Source organism: Dermacentor variabilis, chromosome 8 (assembly GCF_050947875.1).
Source record: "Dermacentor variabilis isolate Ectoservices chromosome 8, ASM5094787v1, whole genome shotgun sequence".
NCBI classification, from domain to species: Eukaryota; Metazoa; Arthropoda; class Arachnida; order Ixodida; family Ixodidae; genus Dermacentor; species Dermacentor variabilis.
This window is the reverse complement of record NC_134575.1, coordinates 16,399,171-16,420,111: the sequence shown is the minus strand read 5'-3', so window position 1 is coordinate 16,420,111 and position 20,941 is coordinate 16,399,171. Positions and strand designations below refer to the sequence as shown.

The 20,941-nt window shown below is 46.6% G+C and overlaps 1 protein-coding gene across 1 annotated transcript in view; it reads left to right on the top strand.

The window, feature by feature from the left end:
* Window positions 1-11,547: 11,547 nt before the first annotated feature.
* LOC142590909 (glycine receptor subunit alpha-2-like) overlaps window positions 11,548-20,941 on the top strand; it is a 30,843-nt gene continuing 21,449 nt past the window's right edge. Inside the window, exons 1-2 of the mRNA XM_075703304.1 lie at window positions 11,548-11,656; window positions 15,231-15,304. The gene's annotated coding sequence lies outside the window, so the exon portion shown is untranslated. The remainder of the gene's footprint in view (window positions 11,657-15,230; window positions 15,305-20,941) is intronic.

Below are 20,941 nucleotides of genomic sequence, written 5' to 3'. Positions count from 1 at the left end.
CGTTACGGTGCTCTGTCTGATAGCTCCATCTGTTTAGCAGTGCAGTGAGATGAAGCAGGCTTTAACAAAGAAAAAGCAACGTTAACAACAGCCTGCGGATGCTCGCTCAGCTGCACGTTCAATAGAGAGAATCGTACCAGTCACAATAAATATCTTGAAGGAAACAAGTACTTCGTGCGAGAAAGAAATATGATATAGATGGGGCATCTCTATTCACGTAAACACAGAACAATTGTTGTTGGTTTGTGTGCTTTTATCCGACTTCACTCTACCAGGGACGATATGGCGATGCGTATGTATCGCTCGGGGGGAAAAAATTGCTGTTGTACACCACGTACCCTAGCCCGGTCATCATGAATAAAATTAATCTGGACTGCAGGGTTTCAGTCTATTGTGGTAAGTGTGGTGGATTTGCTCGATTTAGAACACATGCTTTGGCGCTGCTTGGCGTTGGCCGGTGATGGTTCTCGAGGTGAACAGTGGTGGCAGCGGGTGCTGCACAGTGAGGCGCTGGCGGACCAACTCGGGGCTGTCCAGGGGGCCCTTGTGACTGCAGAGGGGCTCGGCCTCCCTGTCCCGACGTGGCAGCGGCCCGCATCAATCCCAAACTGATTCCTCAGGACCCAAATAAAGTTCTTCATACCATACCATACCAGGCAGTTGACTAACGCACATTAGGCAATTTCAAGCAGCTGCCGCAGGCATCATCACAATGTACATTAACTCCGTAATTTCTTGGCTGAAATCACCGGATAGACGCCGCCTTGTCGTTTATATCATCGTCGGTGTCGTATATTCTTTGCCATTGTCATCATGTCGCCACTGTCGTAGCGATGTCCACAGTGTTGTATTTATGTTCATGGTGCCGTCGTTTCACCGTGTCAGCATCCATTGTAGTGCAGACATCGCCGTTATTGAAAGCACTGCAACAACGGAATTAATGGCACAGTAAGAGAATATGACCAGACTTTGAATGTGCATTGCCTAATACCAGAGTAATGCACATTATAGATATTTATTATGGGCCTAGTGAGTTGCTATGAGGGCTCCACGGCTCCGCAAAGCCCAGCGCCGCCTCCTGGGCATATTCTTGTCCCGTGCAACCTTGCGTGCCGCAGCCTCGACAGCACGTAATTCAGGAAGCCACGTTATGGGAAGCAGCGTATTTTGGAATGATAGAAGGGAAAGTGTTTTAAAAATTCCAGTGCGCGCATGAAGAAGCTACGTCTGCCAGGAAGCAGTATTCAAGACGTAAAAAAAAATATTGAGTGCGGCCACTGAGGCAGTGACGTGGGCTACTGTTGTATGCCACCTGCTCATATTTTTTTATTGATTTCACAGTGCCTGGCGGTGAGCAATGTTACTGTTCTAGTGATTGGCGCTGTTTAGCAAGTTATGTTCACGTGACGATTCGAGCCTATTACTTTTCGGAGGTTGGTTCCTGCTTCGTTGGCATCTGCATTCTGTAGTTGCCAACGATGAGCACGGCATCCTCTTGTGTACGCTTCATGAAGGCTTCGCTTCCCATGGATTCCAACATGTGCGCTGGGATATGCATAATTTTCTTTTATTTTCTTTCTTTCTTTCTTTCTTATTGCGCCGCTCAAGTTCTTGACTTTCATCGGCCTATATGATGTAACTTAGAACGCCGCCTACTACTGCTGTATGGCATATGCTGCTTACATTGTTTGCAGTTGTCTTTTTTTCTGTCACCTTACGCTTTCTTTCTTTTCTTATCGCCGTACTCCTCCCTCCCACCGTGCAGGCTAGCCAACCAGCAAGCACAACCTCTGGTTAACATCCTTGTTTTTCCAGACATGTTATATATATATATATATATATATATATATATATATATATATATATATATATATATATGCGTGCGTGCGTGCGTGCGTGTGTGTGCGTGCGTGCGTGCGTGCGTGCGTGTGTGTGTGTGTGTGTGTGTGTGTGTGTGTGTGTGTGTGTGTGTGTGTGTGTGTGTGTGTGTGTGTGTGTGTGTGTGTGTGTGTGTGTGTGTGTGTGTGTGTGTGTGTGTGTGTGTGTGTGTGTGTGTGTGTGTGTGTGTGTGTGTGTGTGTGTGTGTGTGTGTGTGTGTGTGTGTGTGTGTGTGTGTGTGTGTGTGTGTGTGTGTGTGTGTGTGTGTGTGTGCACGGCCCCTTATATCAGCAAATACTCTTATACAGAAACCGCGGTGGTGCAAGTGAGAACGCTCCTGCAGACGCACACGACAAAAAAAAGATACTATTTCCGAGATGACCGGTAAAACTTGTTAAACATTGAAGACTGGTACGTAGGCACGTATAGATGCGCTAATAGGTGTGCTAAATGGTTACACGTGTCCCCGACAATGGGATGAGAACAATACCTTTGATCTCTCATTGCTAATGCGCGCGTTATTGCTAAAACACCAGGGCCAGGGGAGAAGAATGGGTCTCGTACAGAATCGAGCTGCTGGCTGGGCTCTTCGTAACGCCGCCTGGGCATACATAAGTGAAGCCCCGGGAACGACCACGGTTGCTATCGCTTTAATGAGCGCTGGAGCGAGGCGTCGTTGGGCAGCGACGGGCGCGGCCATGGCAAGAGGTTCTTTGCGTCAGCGGGCGCTTTCGCTCAAGAAGGCCAAGTCGCATACTATACACTGTTGCTCGAAGCCAAACGAAGCAACATTGAAGCGTGTCCCGTAACTCGCATGTCCTGTAATATATGCTTTGATGCGCGATTCCGTAAGGTGACACGCCTCGCAGAACCGTTTAGATATGCATCCCACTAATTCAGCACGTTTCTCGCAGAATTCTTGCGGGAATCGCATGGAAGAGTAGCGTTTCCAGTGTGGCTACTTCATCGTTCATCGTTGCAGGGCAACAGCGCATTATAGTGCGGCGTTTCTCGTCGTATAGCTCACGGGTTGTGGTCACCGTCAGCTTTCTGCGCAGGTCCTATTTGTGCATTAGCAACACTTTTGTTCGCAAGAAAGCATATGTATGTTCCGTCATCCAATCCGCACAAACGTTCACTAGTTTTGTTCTTGACTGGACAATCTAGGCAAACAAGAGCATTTTGCTAAGGCTACTAAAAATTGCGGGCTTTTACGTGCAAAAACCACGATTTTGAAGCGCGCTGTAGTGGGGGAATCCGGAATCACTTGGACGGCCAGAATTTCCTCAACGTGCACCTAAATCTAAGCACACAAGTGTTTTTGCATTTCGCTACCGTCGAGATGCAGCCACCATGACCGGGATTCGATCCCGCGACCTCGTGCTTAGCAGCCCAACACTATAGCCACTAAGTAAACACGGCGGGTTTGCCAAAGCTACTTTAAACGGCCCTACAACATGCAGTTCTCCTGAAAGCCATGCAATAGCATGTGCAAAGAATACATCTATGCCGAAGGTGTTATTACAGTCCATTCAGTTTTGCCCGCAAACGCATTACCATTTGCGGAATACCGTACCAATCGAGGCGCAGACAAGAGCTGTGGTGATGGTGGTGCATTTGGGGATGAGTTCAAAGAACGCGCAGGAAAGTAATATTGTAATTATGGTCTATATGTTACAGTGAGTTGCTGGTGTAAAGGCGTCGGCCACAGCATAATAATGTATCTATACTGGTTTCATTCTTTTTACTCTGCCGGAACGGCATCAAACATAAATAGGAGGACTTTCGGAATGCTGTGGTATGAATAAAATTGTTGCTAGATGTCGCCAGCAGTGCTGCTGCACACACGAAGAGTTAATATAACCAACTCTAGAGGAAGAGCTCCCGATAGCATCCATGCATGCAAATCGGCAAGCGCAAAGGCACCGCCATGTTGCTTATCTGTGCACACGCACAGGTGCAGACGACAACATGCAAACATGCAATCCGCATGTTTCGTTTTATTGTGCTGCCCTCTGCCGCACGCCGCTGGAAACGTTTTGGAAGGGTGTCGGAGAGGCTTCCACCGGTTGATTTGTGAGCCTGCGTCCACGTTGAGTGCACATCGGTTGTGCCTTTCGTAAATCGCGAATAATTATTAATGGCTTCTCCGGGACGCCATGTTGTTCCTGGAAGCCATCTAGCACTTGTAGCCATGTCGCAGGCGTGAGTGCGCTGTTGTTCTGCAAACAGTGTGGCCTATAAGTGCACGCTGAGTTCCAACGGCCGACGCGGCTGCCTCGGTGTTTGTTCTCAATGATTTCTGCACTTGCACCTCGCTTCTTTTTTGTATTCTTCTTTTTTACATATTTTTTAGACATTTGGCATATTCGAGAAGTCTTCGAGCGCAGCCTTCCACGTCGGATTTAGCAGAGCGGTGCACTTGTTTTCATCGCATCTACATCCCCAGATCATTGTTAGCGCGAAATACTCTGGAAAAGATGCGTCGTTGATATGAAATAATCTCAAAACGCAGCAAATCTCACATATCTGAGCATATATGCTGCGTTGTTATGTTATGTTATGTTATGTTATGCTGGCCTGGTATGATAAAATGGTTTCAGTGGCGCACAATAGTCGGTCAGTCATTGGCGTGAGCATCTTGTCGGTCTTGTATCGACCCGGTATTACTGTGCCTTAAACGAGTATGTGAAGTCGGGCACGCGCTGCCACCACCAGCAAGAGAGGGCCGACGCTGCAAGAAGACTGCGTCAGCAACGTGATGTGTTTAAGTGTCGTCCAAGTGTAGCGCACGGGTTTTTGTTGCATTTGCTAGCCACGATTGAATGGCGGCAACTGCCTGGTTCACGGTGAAGTAAGTGGTCCGGACGAAGTCTGGGCCGCTTTCTGTTTTAATATGGAGTTGCAGCCTTGGGCTAGGCACGGTTTCGGCACCGCACCACCGATGAGAAACGGGTGAAGTTGCAACGCAGTAAACGGTACGAGTGTTTGCAGTAACGCGCCTGCGCTTCGTTCTTTTTTTCTTTTTCTTTTTTTTTGGGGGGGGGGGAGACAGGGGGACTTTCCCCGAAATCGGGATAGATATAATAATTCTAATCCTTGATCTGAATTACTCCATCAGACAGCCATTACCTCCACGAGAAATAAAAATGCTTAATTAAAGAATTAGCATAATTATGCTGATTAACCCTTTAATTGTTAACATTATGACCACTGTTTCAATCCACGAATTATAGCGGTGAGTTCGCAAGACGTATGCACTTGTAACGAATTCTCAGGACTGCCCCAGTTTCGACATTTCAGATACACATTTGACTATTGATACTATGGCGTGCATTCCGTTTGGTTCAATTTGGTGCTGTTTATCATATTTCTGTGCATCATGCAGAGCTCGAGCTGTCGACAGATTTACGTATCGAAGGCCTCCGTGACCAGAGCACGAATTGCACAGTTCTTAAGGGTTATTATGAGGCTGCTAACATATACGAGAGTGCGCGAAATAAAGTTGCCAAGGGAAATTAAAGTTCCTACTGTTCGTGCTCAACAAAGCGCCCTTATCTCCACCAGCGCTCCTTCTCATATCTAGGCATTCCGGTATTCGAGTATGCAAATGTAGCACTGCGTCTGAGCCTGCTGTATAGCGGCCTACATTTATCCTTAAATACACGGTGCAAGCAGAGCATGTTGTCTCGCTAGACTGCATTCTCCGAGCGTGCTTATATACCTGTTATTTTGATATGCGGTAACGTACTCTAGCTGTCACTGTAAATCATACTTCTCCTTGTCAAGCGTCTTCAGAAGGAGAAGCCAGCTTCACAAAACCGTTGTGCAGGTTATTGCGCGCAAACTGTCAGCGATGTAGCACGTACGAAATGCGGATTCTTACTTGCGAAAATAATAAACTTTGAAGGCTCTTAAGCTACGCCTTTAAGAGTGGAACGCGGCAGCATTCAAAGATCCCTGACTGCTTCTCGCGCTTCCCGGCAACTGCAGCTTACATAACCGTAATGTATACCGGAAAACGCTGGCGGCGAATGCTATGCACCAGGGTCTTTCTGGTGTACACGCAGCCTCTTGCGTGAGCCGATCCTGGAGGTAGTGCACAGCCGGGCCAAAAAAAGAAATATCGCGATCTATTCCACTCTGTGAAGGTGGAGGACCAGCGAAGCTGTGTAGCACACGACAAAGAGGTGACACAGAGTTTTAAACGAACACACGAACACATTTATTGTCTCGATCGCTGGTCATCGTGACCAAAGGTACGCACAAACATTTATTTTTATACATCCGTGTTCATTCGTGTTATACGTTCGTTGCATATATTCGTGTTTTCATTTCGCAATATATTGAGGCAAAGAATTTGAGACAACGCATCGACTGGCAGTGCGGCCAGGGCCGTCAGTGCCTCCGCAGAGGTAGAGGCAACATGGGAACGCTGGCATCATGACTGGCATCGGAGTCAGCTGTGGAAGAAAACGATGACGACGAACGTGCGAGTAGTGACACGAGCCAGTGCAGATGATAATTTTGCGCACGTAGATTTGTTGACAGACAGGAAGAAATTTGGAGGACGCGTAAGCTTCGCCTTTAAGAGTGGAACGCGACAGCATTCAAGGATCCCAGACTGCTTCTCATGCTTCCAGGCAACTGCAGCTTATCTAACCTTAATGTTTACCGGGAAACGCTGGCGACGAACGCTATGCACAAAGGCGAGCTTTCTTGTGTAAATGCGCCCTCTTGCGTTGGCCGCGATGCAGCGGACGAGAGCGCCATCTGGTGGTGTTGCGAGGAACCGGGGACGCCTCATTATTGCCTTTGAGATTTTCGCGCGCCAGCGCACGCAAATCTCGGAGCACATGACCGCTCTATGAATTTTAGAAACGCTGAAAATAGGTTTGTGTTTGAGTTTCCGCGTAACAGAATTATGTTTTCTCATATATTCAAATTACAATCCGACACTATTATGTCTGTACGTTGTGTGTAAGCCGTACTTTACGATTTTTCTGACGTATTTTACTTTGAGAAATTCAATTAGCTCAGTAACTTCTTTGCGCGACATGGAGGGCCTGCGTGGATTGGTAGGCGTCGTTCGGAATGATGTTTGCCGAAACGACGGTCGAGCTGGATGTCGACGCCGGATTATCTCTAATACGGAACCGTAGCCATAAAGAGCTTCGCTGTAATTACGTCATTTTCAGGTTTCTGTTATTGTTTCGTCCATTCAATATTTCTGTCTGAGAAGGAAGGAAGGAAAAAGTAGAGAAGGAAAGGCAGGGAGGTTAACCAGTTTAGCGTAACCGGCTTGCTACCCTACACATGGGAGAGGGATGGGTGCGATGAAAGATGGGGAAGGGGGAGAGAGAGAGAGAGAGCACATAGCACAGCACACAAACATCGTCCGGTAGAGTCTATCAATCTGGCATTGTACGTGATAACACTGTCAGAGCCGCTTGTCCAATCCCGTCTCTTTCAAAAACTGAAGTAGTCCCTTTGTCGCCTTCACCTGCGATGTCTTCTGTCGGCGGCATGTGAAAATCGTGTCGAGGGACAATGGTCTAGTGTCAAGGTGCGCGAGAACGGATGCCAGGGACTGTCGCTGAACATTATATTCAGGACAGTCGCACAGAATGTGTTGCAGCGTCTCCTCGCAAAGACAGGCATTGCAGAGAGCGTTGTCGGCCATTCCAATGCGGAATGAGTAAGATTTCGTGAAAGCCACCCCTAACCATAAGCGATAAAGCAGAGTCGCCTCGCTTCGGCGGAGTCCAGTTGGCATATAGAGATGCATCAAAGAGGGCAGGTGGTATTGACGGTTGCTCTGGTTGGTCTGGCTAAAAATTCCGAGGAATAACTTTGTAAGGAATGTAGGACAATGTATGAGCAACTTTTGTGATAGAATGGTGTGGCAATTAATATAATCAACATATACCGCATGTCATTTAGCAAGGCGTGGCATATACATATAACTAAATATACACCGGAATTTTCGCTCACGGGGACGCCGGCGCCGGACGCCGACACTGAATTTTCTGTGACACGAAGCCCTTAACGATATCACGCTAGCAAAAATGAAGCAGATCGCCTGCACTGTGAGAATCGGCATTGTGTGAAGTATTTCGGTGGTAGCTGGCTACCCAGAATCGTTTGGGATCACGCAAAGCGTAACCAGGTGGACCAACGTGGTTGTGTTTAGACACGACATGCCTGATGAAGAAATTACGGTCACTGACCAAGTCAAGGTGAAAATAACAGAGACGATTCGGGACCCGTGCGGTTTCCTTGATCACAGGTGAGCTGGCAAACTAGCTATCAGGCTAACTGGCTGACGGACGGACGGACCGACTGACTGACTAACTGTGACTGTGACTGACTGACTGACTGACTTGTCTGACGCGAGCGTGTGTGTTACGACAGCAGCAAGGTGGCGGAGACGACGAGCACGCGAGGGCCACGGCATGGTTTTACGCGCAAGCGTAGCTCACCAACTCTTCAAATTCGTGGTGTTTGCCTGAGACCGCGAAGCAAGCGGATGAGTGAGGCGCCTGCAAGTAAAGAAAATTGTGCGCCGGAAATATTACGAAGGAGCGCGCGCAGCGCGCGGCAAAGTACCGCCACCTTGAGGAATGTGTAGGCAACGTTGAGCGAAGTGGACATGGAGAAACGACGGCGTACCGGACGAAGAAGGTAAGCGGACGCGCTCTAGGTTGACTGACCAACTAACCGCCGTGATGTGATTTAAAGGGCCCCTCACCAGTGCCGCGAACTCATGATTTCAGCAGGCGGGCTCCACTGCATAGCGAGACTGCCTCTCCACTCGCCCCGTCTAGCCTATTCAAGCGAAATTCCTTCTCTGCGTTCTTTAATACCGGACCTCGAGGATCGCGTGATGAATACGTCACAGGCCCCACGTTCACTGTTTTTTTTTTTTTTGCTCGTCGCTTTTTTTTTTTTTCGGCGCTACGCACTTCCGCCGACTCCGCCGACGGCGTCGCGCGCGAGCTGTTGTCTTGTTCGCGCAGCGCACGGTTTTGCGCGCTGTGCACAAGGAAACATGACTAGTGGTATAATTCAGTGCTGCACGAATACTGAGACTGAGCAAGCGGATCGCAAAGCGTGTTCACAAGCTTGAACACGGTAGAAAATGGCATAGATTCGGTACCTGCGCACGTGACCGCACGACCGTGTAATCAAGCAGACGAAGCGGAAGCACATATCTCTTGCTTCAGCGCGAAGTAAAACAACAAACACGCAGACATTCCGTTTGTGTGTTTCATTATTTCTCTAAACTTCAATTGATCAATTCAAGCAACAGATAGCGCAGATAAGAGATGTCTTGAATAATTCTCGAAGTCACGTGTCACCACGAGCGACGTCACATTGCGGACACGATTACGTAGGCGCAGGGGCACGATTACGTCACCGTCCGGCTTGGAGCGCGGCGGCCACGAGGAGAAGGAAGAACGGCGTTCAGTTTGCGATTTCAGATCTTTCGACGGTGCATAGCGATGTAATACTATACAGACACGATCGTTATCGCGCAATGTATGCTCTGCGATTGTCAGCTCAGAATGGCTAGATCTGGTGAGGGGCCCCTTAAAAGTATGCTTTAGCTTGGGTATTCCTATCTAAATACATGTAAAAGGAGAATTCTTTTTTCTCGGCAACCACTGAAACAAAATTGACGAGGTTTGTTGCATTTGAAAGAAGAGCTCGAAATCTAGTTACTGTTGGTTTATAATTTCTCATTTAGGTGGTCAATTTTTTACTAAAATTTTGCAACAATCACATGTTTTCATAAAGCGAACTATCAAGTTTACAACTCTATAACTCAGCAAGGAAAAATGACATCACAATTTGAGAATTGCATGTGATAGTACACCTAAAGTGGACAAAATTCATATGTTACACATGAACCTAAGAAAATTCAGTAATATAGAACTACAGCTTTCGCAGAACCCTTGTACACAACGTAACATATACACTTAAAATATAAGTTGACATATGAAATGTGTGCGCCTTGGATGGCCTAATGGATGCCGTTTACAGAGCTGCGATATCTGTTGTTGATGCAGAGCTAATAATTTATAAACTTCGTGTGTCCATTTTTTCGAACTTTCAAATTTTTCAAAATCTATTTAACGAAATTCATGCGCTAAATCGAAATTCCACTTCCAACAGTCACTAGGATATAATTTTCTCTCTCAAATGTAAGAAATTTCATTAATATCGGTCCACGGGTTATCTCAGAAAAATGTTTTTGCGTTTTACATGTATTGGAATAGGCGACGTTGGAGTTTAGCCCAATCTAAAGCTTCCTCTTAGTAAGCTTTAGCTTTTCAGGATTTTCAAAAATTCGAAAGATAAAGAAAAATGGACGCACCAAGTTTATAAATTAATAGCTCTGCATCAACAACAGATTTCGCAGTTCTGTCATCGGCATCTATTAGATCATTCAAGGCGGATAAATTTGATATGTCAATTTATATTTTACGCGAATTTGTTGCGTTGTGTACAAGGGTTCTAGAAAAGCTGTAGTTATATATTACTGAATTTTCTTAGGTCCATGTGTAACATATGAATTTTGTCTGCTTCAGATGTACTATCACATGCAATTGACAGAATTGTGATATAATTTTTCCTTGCTGAGTGACAGAGTTTTAAACTTGATAGTTTCGTTTTCTAAAAATTTTCAATTTTTGCCAATTTTTAATAAAAATTTCACGACATAAATCGAAAATTCGAGACAGACCGTCACTAGATTTTAACTTTTTCTTTTAAATGCAACAAACCTCGTCAAATTTGGTGCAGTGGTTGCCGAGAAAAACGAATTCTCCTTTTGCATATATTTAGATAGGAGCACCCGAGCTAAAACTTCCTCTTAAAAACTGAGGTTTTGGCGCTAAGCAGTTGGCGCCCGTACATGTCATTTGACTCTCACTTCGTCCTCCTCTGGTTAGCGCCGTGACCTTTGTCTTCAAGTTATGCGCCGTGGTTGCTTAGTGGCTACGTTGCTGCGCTGCTAAGTACGAAGTCGCGGGATCGAATCCAGGCCGCGGAAGACGTATTTCTATGGGGGACAAATGCAGAAACGCCCGCATACCGCGCATTCGGAACCCGTTATAATTCAGAACCCAGGTTGTAAAAATTAATCCTGAGTCCCCCACTACTGCATGCCTCATAATCTTATCGTGGTTCTTGCACGTAAAACCCCAGAATTTAATCTAAGAATCTGACCGACTAACTAACTGACCAACCGACCTACTGACTGACTGACTGAACAGTCAAACTAACCGACTGACTGACTGACTGACTGACTGACTGACTGACTGACTGACTGACTGACTGATCAGTCACACTAACTGGCTGGCTGACCAACGGAAGGATTGACTGACTGAGTGACTGATTGACTGAACAGTCAGACTAACTGACTGACTGACTGACTGACCGACGGACGGACGGACGGACGGACTGAATGACCTGCCGACCAACTGACTGACTGACTGATGCAGTGATACGACCGCGGTGAAGAAGCCACACGGAGCGACGGCTACGTCCCGCACTATTCGCTGTTGCGCTGCCAACGCCACCTGTTGTGCAAGTGCAGCCACGTTCTCCCCGATCGAAGCGTGCGGCCGCGGCTCCGTCGACGGCCCGTCGCGAGTGGAACCATGCCGCGCGTTGGCCTCGTGTGGTTTGTCCTGTCGGGCCTGTCCCGTACAGCGACGGCCAACGACGCGGCGTCGGCGACGACGACAGCACAAAACTGCACTCTCACCACGTGAGTTCGTGCCGCCTATTTCCTTTTTTTGCGCGCGCGCTTTCTTTGCTTCAGCTACACCTGTTGTTGTAGAAGCTACAACTCACGCACGTCCTGTGAAAATCGCTGTCGTTGTTATTGTTATTCTTGTTGCGGCAGCTGGCATGGTTGTCATTACGACTGCGTCCTCTCGCCATGAGAATTGTCGTCCCCTACTCTCTTTCGCGCTTGTAATTTGCTTGAGCTGCGCTTATTGCCCTAGTTGATATAACTCCTACCCACCTTGTCGCAATTGCTGCTGTTGTTATTGGTGCTGCGACTGCTGTCACGGTTGCCGTTACAATAGTTCCTTTAGCTTTCGCTTAATTTGTTATCATGGTTATATTGCTCTATCGCAGTCGCATCTCAGAGCTCGCTTCCCTGGTTATTGTTGGGCCGTTTGCTATGAGGCATTGAGCTTTTGCATTCTAATTCAGCACTTGACTGCCAGCGGAACTGCAGTTCCGTGAGGTCTGTCAATTCAGTTTTCAGTGCTAGTGTTCACTAAATCTACCTTATCTAAGTGGCTTCCATGATTAGCCACGGATGCGCCAATCGCCTAGCTATCACGCTGGTGGCTGTCATCACTGGTGGTTGCCAGAATGGTGGCCATTCAGGGAACTATTAAATAGGATATGTTTTCTGCAAACAGACCGAAACATGTTTTCACACACACACACACACACACACACACACACACACACACACACACACACACACACACACACACACACACGCACACACACACACACACACACACACAAAGTTGTTGCGAGAGGACATCTGTGCAGTGCCAACCGATCGCGCGATGTGGGACATTTTGTTAGCGAAGGCGGCTAGACATTCGCAAACAGTTTATAACCAACAAAAAAAAAAAGCTTTGTGGACGCGACCGCACATATTTTTGTAGTTCCAGTCATGCTCCACACACCCATAAAAAACAAACAAAATCAAACACACAAGAGTCTGAACAGCTGCATCATCCTCCACGTGGTGTGTACTATATAGCAAATAAACAAAAACAAATAAATGACACGCAAGTTGTCTGTTATCCATGGATATGCGCTTATAGTGTGACGTATAGAGTGACGTCCGTCCACGTGCTCCGCAACGGGCTTCTGTCAAATCGGTGTTTCATGTGAAAATAATATACGATGCAACATTGGCCATTCGAATCTGTACTGCACAAATACTCGCACTTGTGAGTGTCGGGCTAGGAACTTATGCATATGACGCAACCACAACCTTATATCAAGGGATCCAGAGACCTAGTAACTCAACGAACAGGCCAAAAGTGCATTGCTTTTGCCATGGGCTTTTGCCATGCGCTTCTAATTGGCGAATAAAATTGAACCGAAGTGACAGTGCAAAAAGTCCGGCTACTCATGTATTGGACTTTTGTGAATAGATTTTAGATATCGTTTTTATTCGGACATTTCAGGAAATGCCGTCGAAGAGGGGCAAAAGGAGACAATCTGTCTCCTCACTGGGCCTACTCTTCGTGCTGCACCTCGGTCATTGACAAACATTGCCATGCCAGGGATCAGACACGGAACATTGAGAAGTGGGGTGAATTTCAAGCTTGCATAGCTCAAGGGAGGAAGGATAGAAAACAAGAGGTGAAAGGCAAAGCGGCTAACAAGATTAAGTGTCCGTTTGGCTAATCTGCACATGGGGATCGGGGAAGGGCAGAAAAGATAACAAACAAGAGAAGAAGAAGAAATAGGAACGCAGCAGTTCGCACCTTCTATAGTTTTTCAATGGGTCCCGCTTGTTTTCAAAAGCACGCTAACGCTTTTAAAGCAGTTCGTGCCGACATCGGCTGGGACCAGGGTCCACGAATTCTGGCTTTCGTAAGGGGACGGTTGTCAATCTTTTCCAGCGTGCTGTGCTAAAGAATTTTCCTCCTGCATTGAAACGACGACAATCACACAGAAGGTGCGCAATTGCATCTTTGTACCCAGAAGCTTCACAATATGGACTTGTTATTCAGATGATGTAGGAGTACGCACTGGTAAAAGTTACCCCAAGCCATAGGGGTCAAATAAAAGTGACTCCCGGTCGTACCATGCGGAAGGCAGAACTCCAGATCAGAAGGCGGAGCTCCAGCTCAAAGCGCGCAAAAGGCACGCTATATCTTCTGTTGATCCCACGCACCTTGTGTTTCGCGCCAAATTTTAGCAGTGTGACATTGTTCGAACTGGTAAGCTAATAGAATAATTGTGTCCAACGAAACTAGGTGTAGGCGAGGGCTCCGTAGAAGCTGAGATCCACGTTAAGTACTTCAAGCACCCGTCTACATACCAGCAGAGGTAATGCCGACAAATAGCTCGAGTTTGCAAAGTAAATAATAAAGGACTTAATTTACGTTGCTACACTACAGAAGTGTACTATCTTGTACGTGACACAGCATTGGTATAATGAAATGTATAGTGCTGCAATACTAAGAGCAAGATAAACAATGTGAGAAGCGATGAACATAATGGAATTTCTGGAAGCGACGGCACTACCCTTTTGTTACACAACATGAGTTGATAATATGGTTATTCATGTTTTCCTGGATTAATGCCAGCGGAACGCAAATTGAGAGCGCAAAAGAACAACAATTTCGTTCGACTTCGTTACAGTGTATATTGAGGTTATCAATAATGTGGCCCAATCGAACGCTTTTATAAAGAGGTGCTTGGGGTCTCCGAAATCATTCGTTATACAGGTCCCTTCGGCGTAGAAGTCGCGCAGCACACAGCTCACAACAGAACCGGGACGGAAGTATTCCTTCGTTACATGCGTCATTTCGTTGTAGAGGTGTTCGTTGTAAAGGAGCTCGCCTGTATAGAAAATGAAGTTGCGGTAATTCGTAAATCATCCCACGTCACAAGAATTGCTGTCATTTAGATATTGTAGTGCGCTTCTTTGGATAAATGCCCCTAAACTAGAATGATGGCTACACCGTTGATACAACGGCTTTAGATTAAAATTAAAAGCGGAACATAACGGAAAGCAAGCGTATTGCTGTCGTTTCCGGAATGCTAGGACAATATTCTATAACGGTGGCAAAATGAGCTCTTAAATGCGCGTTTGCTCTTTTTTAAAATACTTATTCATTTTCTATGCATTACTCGAGGGCTTTGGCGAGTTCACTTACTTTCACCTTTATCTTGCTCTATGTATATGGCTTTCAATACAAAGGCCTTTTTTGTTTGTTATATCAGCTGGTAGACATTCGTTAAGTTGTACTAATTGTGTTTACGTGGTCCGCTAATCGTCTAGGCATTTCGTGCAGCCTACTAATAGTGCTTACAGGTTTAACCATGAGAAGTCGATAGATTGCTTAAGACTATTCTGGCTAAAAACCTTACTTCCTTTGACGTCATAGTTGTGTATGCGCTTTCTATTGGGCTATTTTCACAGAGATCATGTGCATTAGTCGGCCAGAGTTGCGGAGCCATTGGGTACATAGTATGCCCCATGAAGATATTTATAACCAAAGACATTTACAGGCGTTCTGCAGGCTTCCTAAATAAATTTTCTGCGCACTCCAACATTGCACGCGCAGATGTTCTTCCGATGAAGTATGGAACAACTTCCTGCCTTCCAATTACAGCAAGTCGGAGCCACCAGTCGTCGACGGTATGTACCAACAAGTCACCTAGCGCAAAACGATTTTTTTCTTCAAGGGCACATTACTATTATTATTAAGGGCAAAAAACAACACTTAACATGCCAGAACTTTCTTTCCGTCGTAGATGCTTCCGCCCCCCTTTAGCTTTTTCATAAAATCTACCACCCCAACCCTTTGTTGAAACAACAGCTTGTCACCCAACCGTCATACCTATCATCTCGCTCTGACACACAGTTTCAAAGTTCGTGTGCCGTCTTCACGAACTAAACTTTGTAGCAATGCATTCATCCCTAGCACACGCAAAGATTGGAACCACCTTCCTGCCAAGGTCGCAGCCATCCTGGATACCGACAGCTTCAAAACCACCATTCATGAAACGCCACGTTGCGCATATTTTTTCTTATGTTCACCCTCTCCTTCCTGTAATGCCTTCGGGCCTTGAAGGAATGTTAAATAAATAAATAAATAAATAAATAAATAAATAAATAAATAAATAAATAAATAAATAAATAAATAGGCGGATGCTGGAATCAGAACGTGCGTGACTCTTGTGGATGACCTACCAAATAATTAGTTCATTAAAAGAAACTATTGAACAGCAGTGCTTTCCTAGAGTCAAATTGCGGCGGTCAGCAGCCAACTGCAGGAAGTTGATTAGTATGAACGGGCGAGCTAGATGGGATGTCACACATAGTGCTTTGCAGTGATCAGAGTCACCGCGCAGAGATCCCCCTGATTAGATAAGGCACCGAGTTCCAGAATCAGAAAAGCTTCTTACGCGAGCATTGCTCGTAGGAGCAAATTATAGCCAATCATGATGCTGGGTATGCAATTAACCAAGTTGGAAAGACAATGGCGACTATCGTTTATGAACGAAAAGACTTGTGAATTCGGCACCCAGCGTCAAGCTGAAACACTAAATAAGGGTGATAGATCAATCTAGGCTGATACATTACTGCTAAAAAACTGCTTAATAAGGTAATAAGGAAACTGCAACTTCCTCTCAAATTTCGCGTTCAAACCGCGGTACAAGGGATGACATCACGGTGGAAATATTTTCAAGGTGTTTGGCTTCCACTACTGTTTATATTTTGGTGTAACCGTGCAGAAAAAAAATTCCCGATATGTCCTCGGTTAACCCGCCGTGGCTGCTCAGTGGCTATGGTGTTGGGCTTCTGAGCACGAGGTCGCGGGATCGAATCCCGGCCACGGCGGCCGCATTTCGATGGGGGCGAAATGCGAAAGCACCCGTGTGCTTAGATTTAGGTGCACGCTAAAGAACCCCAGGTGGTCAAAATGTCCGGAGTCCTCCACTACGGCGTGCCTCATAATCAGAAAGTGGTTTTGGCACGTAAAACCCCAAATATTATTATGTCCTCAGTTAAGTTGCAATGCAACAGAATTATTCCTCGTCAAAATTTATCGACTCACAGCCAGGCGCTGCGAAAAAAAGAAACTGTGGCATCACTGATCTCGACATGACGCCGCCACCCACCTTTCTATACTTGGGGCATTTCTTTCACATCGAGCGTCCGATCCCGCAAAGATTGACCTAAGTGCGACGACGGAGCGAGTCACAGGTGTCGCCTAGTCGCCCAACTCCACTGCGACCTCCGTACTTTCTACTAGGGGAGAATTGACGTGACGTCGCGCCCTGTTGTCATGTTCCTTGTAGTTCTGTTTGCAGCTCGAGCACGAGGTCGCGGGTTCGGTCCGGGCCGCGGCAGCCGCGTTCCGACAAAGAGGGAATGCAAACAAACTCGTGCGCTGCGCTTTGGGTGCACGTTGAAGAACCTCGGGCAGCAAAAAAAATTAATCCGAAGCCCTCAACTACTTCGTGCACAATGTGCAGTCTCGCGACGTTGAACGCCGCAATTCAATTTGTTTCGCAGCTTCCGCACCGTAAGCGAAGAATGGCTCGAGAAAAGTGGATCGCCATAAGGCGCAGCTTTTCCGCTCCGGGCACTGCCAAACAACGTGGTAACCACCATGACGTCATTGCATGGCATTACGCGATGTGAAGGACACTGCATTGCAAGTGCAAGTGAGAAACAGCGCCAGAAAGAGAGTGAGAGAGGGTTGCTGCACTCCAAGTAACCGCCCATCCTACTCTTTGAAGGGACACTGAAGCGAAACTATGAATCAGTTTAGACACATGAAGCATTGTTGGAGAACCTTACAGGCAGTCATTTCAAAATAATAGTTTGATTATTAGACGAGAAAATGAAGGTCGCAGTATCAGTATTTGAATTTCGCGCGCAAAACCCGACGCCGCTACGTCAGTGTGACGTCAGGGATCCCAAACTATGTTTTCCCATTTGGGCCGCGTTCGCTGAGTCAAGGTGCCCGAAACTTGTCATGTTTAACATTCTGTGCCTTTAGAACACAATATAGTCAGTCTGTTCCGATATATGTTTAGGAAGATCCTAGAAGATTTCACAAAATCCATGACGTCACAGCGACCAGGTGCGGCAAAATTCAAGGGAGCGTCGCCACGCGTCTTTCGTTCTTGCGCTTTTTCTGGCTTACCAAGCGTCCTATCGTGGTAAGAGCGGTGTTTTTGGTGTCGTAGAAAGGTAATTTACTGATGCAGCACAAATCATTTTTCTCTTTAGTGTCCCTTTAACGCCATAATGCCGTTGCCATGGGGAATGTAGTTTCGAGGAGTCATCTACAATGCAAAAGGCAAGATAATGAACGCTGGGAACCTACATGCCGAAAATGATACTCGCATATTTATATATGCATAAGGCTGGGTAATGGTTTCCGCATCGATACATGCGAGGTTGGAGCTGCGTGTGCCTGGCACGCACACGTACGTACCAAGCGGGTCAATACAACGAGTAGATACTAGTCCAGGTTTCAAGGTCGCCTGGAGGATAGTACCCGCAAGCTAAACACGTGCAACAAGCAAAGCCACTTTCGGGAAAGCCCGATCATACCGATACGCATATGGAAACACTGCGCAAATATAGGCTGGCCTTTAGGAAAAGCAACGAAAATGCGAAAGGTAAATTAGGACTAGTGGGAGATCCGTCTTTATTTTCCCCATGCCGGGTTTTGCGTTATTGCTGCGACGAAGAGAAAGAAAATGAAAGAAAGAAGTTTTTAATGGGAGGTGAAAGTGTCAGCGCTACTATAAGCAGCGCTTGCTACTTCAGATCAAGTGTTTGAGTTGACATGAAGATGAGGAGAGATGAGGAAAAACAAACTAGAAATAAATAAGCGATTCAAGCCAAAATAACAAATTGTGAAAAATTGTATCTGACTGGCGTAATAACAGGGCTTCCGTGGCTCGCATTTCTTCCTAATTCGTTTCTCAGGGTCCTGGAAAAACACTAGTGTCGTAGTTGTCCTCGTACACCAAGTGAAATCTTTGCTGTTAACCACGCGGTGGTACCATGGCGGCAGTGGAACAGCATAGCCTCTCCAGGTAGTTTACTCTTGGTGCGCAGCTGCGCTCTGAATTTCCAAATAATGAACAAAAACACTACTGGTGTCGACTACGCAAAGTCTTCAGCGATGAACGCCACCCTCTATGCTGCATACTCACTTGCCCTGTCCCCAGGGTACGCTGTAGATGAAGATGACACGTTCCAGTCGTGTACAGGATTTCCGAATTCTGCACGGCGAACGTGGAGGCGACATGCCTCATGAGCTATTCTAGAGCTCCTCGTACTTCACTTAAAATGCACCAATGCCACGCCACTGCCATGTGACTGCACCTCGAATGCCAGGAAAGCACTGTCTGAAGCAACATAACCACTTGTGGCAAATAAACGAAACAAAGAACGCTGTGATTCAAGTGTGCGGCGGCGGAGAGAGACACGTTTCTTTGCAGATGTGCGGCAGTGCTTGGCTGGGAATCGCAGCCATAATACGCTTAGGCATTAGAGATGCGGGCAGCAGGCTGTTTTACTGCTCTCTAAATGTCCTAACACTCACGGGCTGATCCTCATATCGAGAACAGATCAACGTCGCGACAAAGTTTCCATTGTCACAATATAATAAAAATGGACCAAACAAGAAAAACATTCACGAAAGCATGATCTTTACAAGCAAAAAAGAAAACTATTGTTATAGGCATTGCAAACGATATTTTTTGCAGCTGACATTTTACATCAGTCAACAGTCAATTTAGATCTCGCTTGACTTACTTCATGCCCTTGAGATTGTCACGTGGTAGTGGAGGTTAAGAAGGCAGCAAAACTGTGATTAACGAAACGAGCGTTTTATTGGGCGAACTTGTGCCCTCAAAAACAATCTACACTCAAAGAACAACGGTAGCGGCTAACACACTCGGCGATCGTCGAAAATCTGATCGATGGGTCAAGCGCGTCGGCTTTTATACAGCAGTCGCCGAATGTTCCAGACTAATCGTTGGGACCCGCGTGTCTTCCACAAAGTTCTACACCATTCGCGTCAGGCGATGAAATCAGATAACACAAGGTTCGGCGACAACAGACAGCGGATAGAAGCATTGATAACTTTCCAGAAACTTCGGATACATGCAGGCGCGTCCCGCGCTGTGCGATAACATTTGTCAGGCGGCAAAACGTAGTCGCCCGATACGACAAAGATCAGTACACGTGCCAATATGCCAGCATGACTGCAAGCTGCAAATAGTTGATAAAAATTATAACTACGATCACGTGTATCAATGGTACTAGAGGAAGAGAGGGAAAGACAGGGAGGCTAGCCAGTTCATAATACATACCAGCTGGCTATCCTGCGCAGAAATAACGAGGTAAAGAAAAATTAAAGGTGATAGACCGAGAGACGAGATAAAATAAATCCATCTAAAGTTACAACAACCTTTCTTAGAGTTGAGCTCTTAGGTGCCCGTTCCTGCATTGAGCGTCGGCGTGCCTCGGCGTCCCTCGTAAGCGAGCGAACGAGCGCAGCGAAAGAGCGGACGCGGAGTGCAGTTTGTGATGAAGAATGGCGACAGCAATAAGAGCGCGATGAGGAAAGCGGAGGAGGAGGTTGCAGCGGAACCATGAGGAGAGAAACGTAGAGCCGCGCAAGACGGGCTATGATGCGACGACAGCTACGAGATGGCGCCAGAGTAGCGCGCGTCAGGCATAGGGAAAGAAAGCGCTGCATGAGTGCAGGTCTGTCTGCGGCGGCTGCTGTCAATTGCGCCCTCTCGTCATCCACACGCTATCTCTCGCGATCTCCCGATAAGCGAGGCAGTGGCGCCGCACTGCACACCATTGGCAACGTGCCACACGCGGCAGGTTTCCCGCGCCGCCCAATACATCGCGAAACGAAAACGCGCAGAGAGCTGCGCTTAAATTTTGCGTTAGGGAGTATCATAATCGTCGATGAATTTTTTTATTGTACCTTTCTTTGTATTTACCATTGTACCTGGTAATCCTTCATTATGCCTGTACATACTTATTTGTCTGTAAACGGTCGATTGCCGTCGTGTCTAGGGGGCATTCATCCCGTCAAACTACTAAATGTAGCCGCTTTAGTGATCACTCCTTCTCTTCATTTAAAGGAAAGTAAAAAGAAATTGATATTGAATTTGACAATAAGAGAGAGAAAGAAAAAGCACCACCCATGTGCACCCGTACAGATGGTAAGCCGGCGAAGCTTAAATATGCGGCCCCGGTATTTATGCCGACGTCGACGTTGTC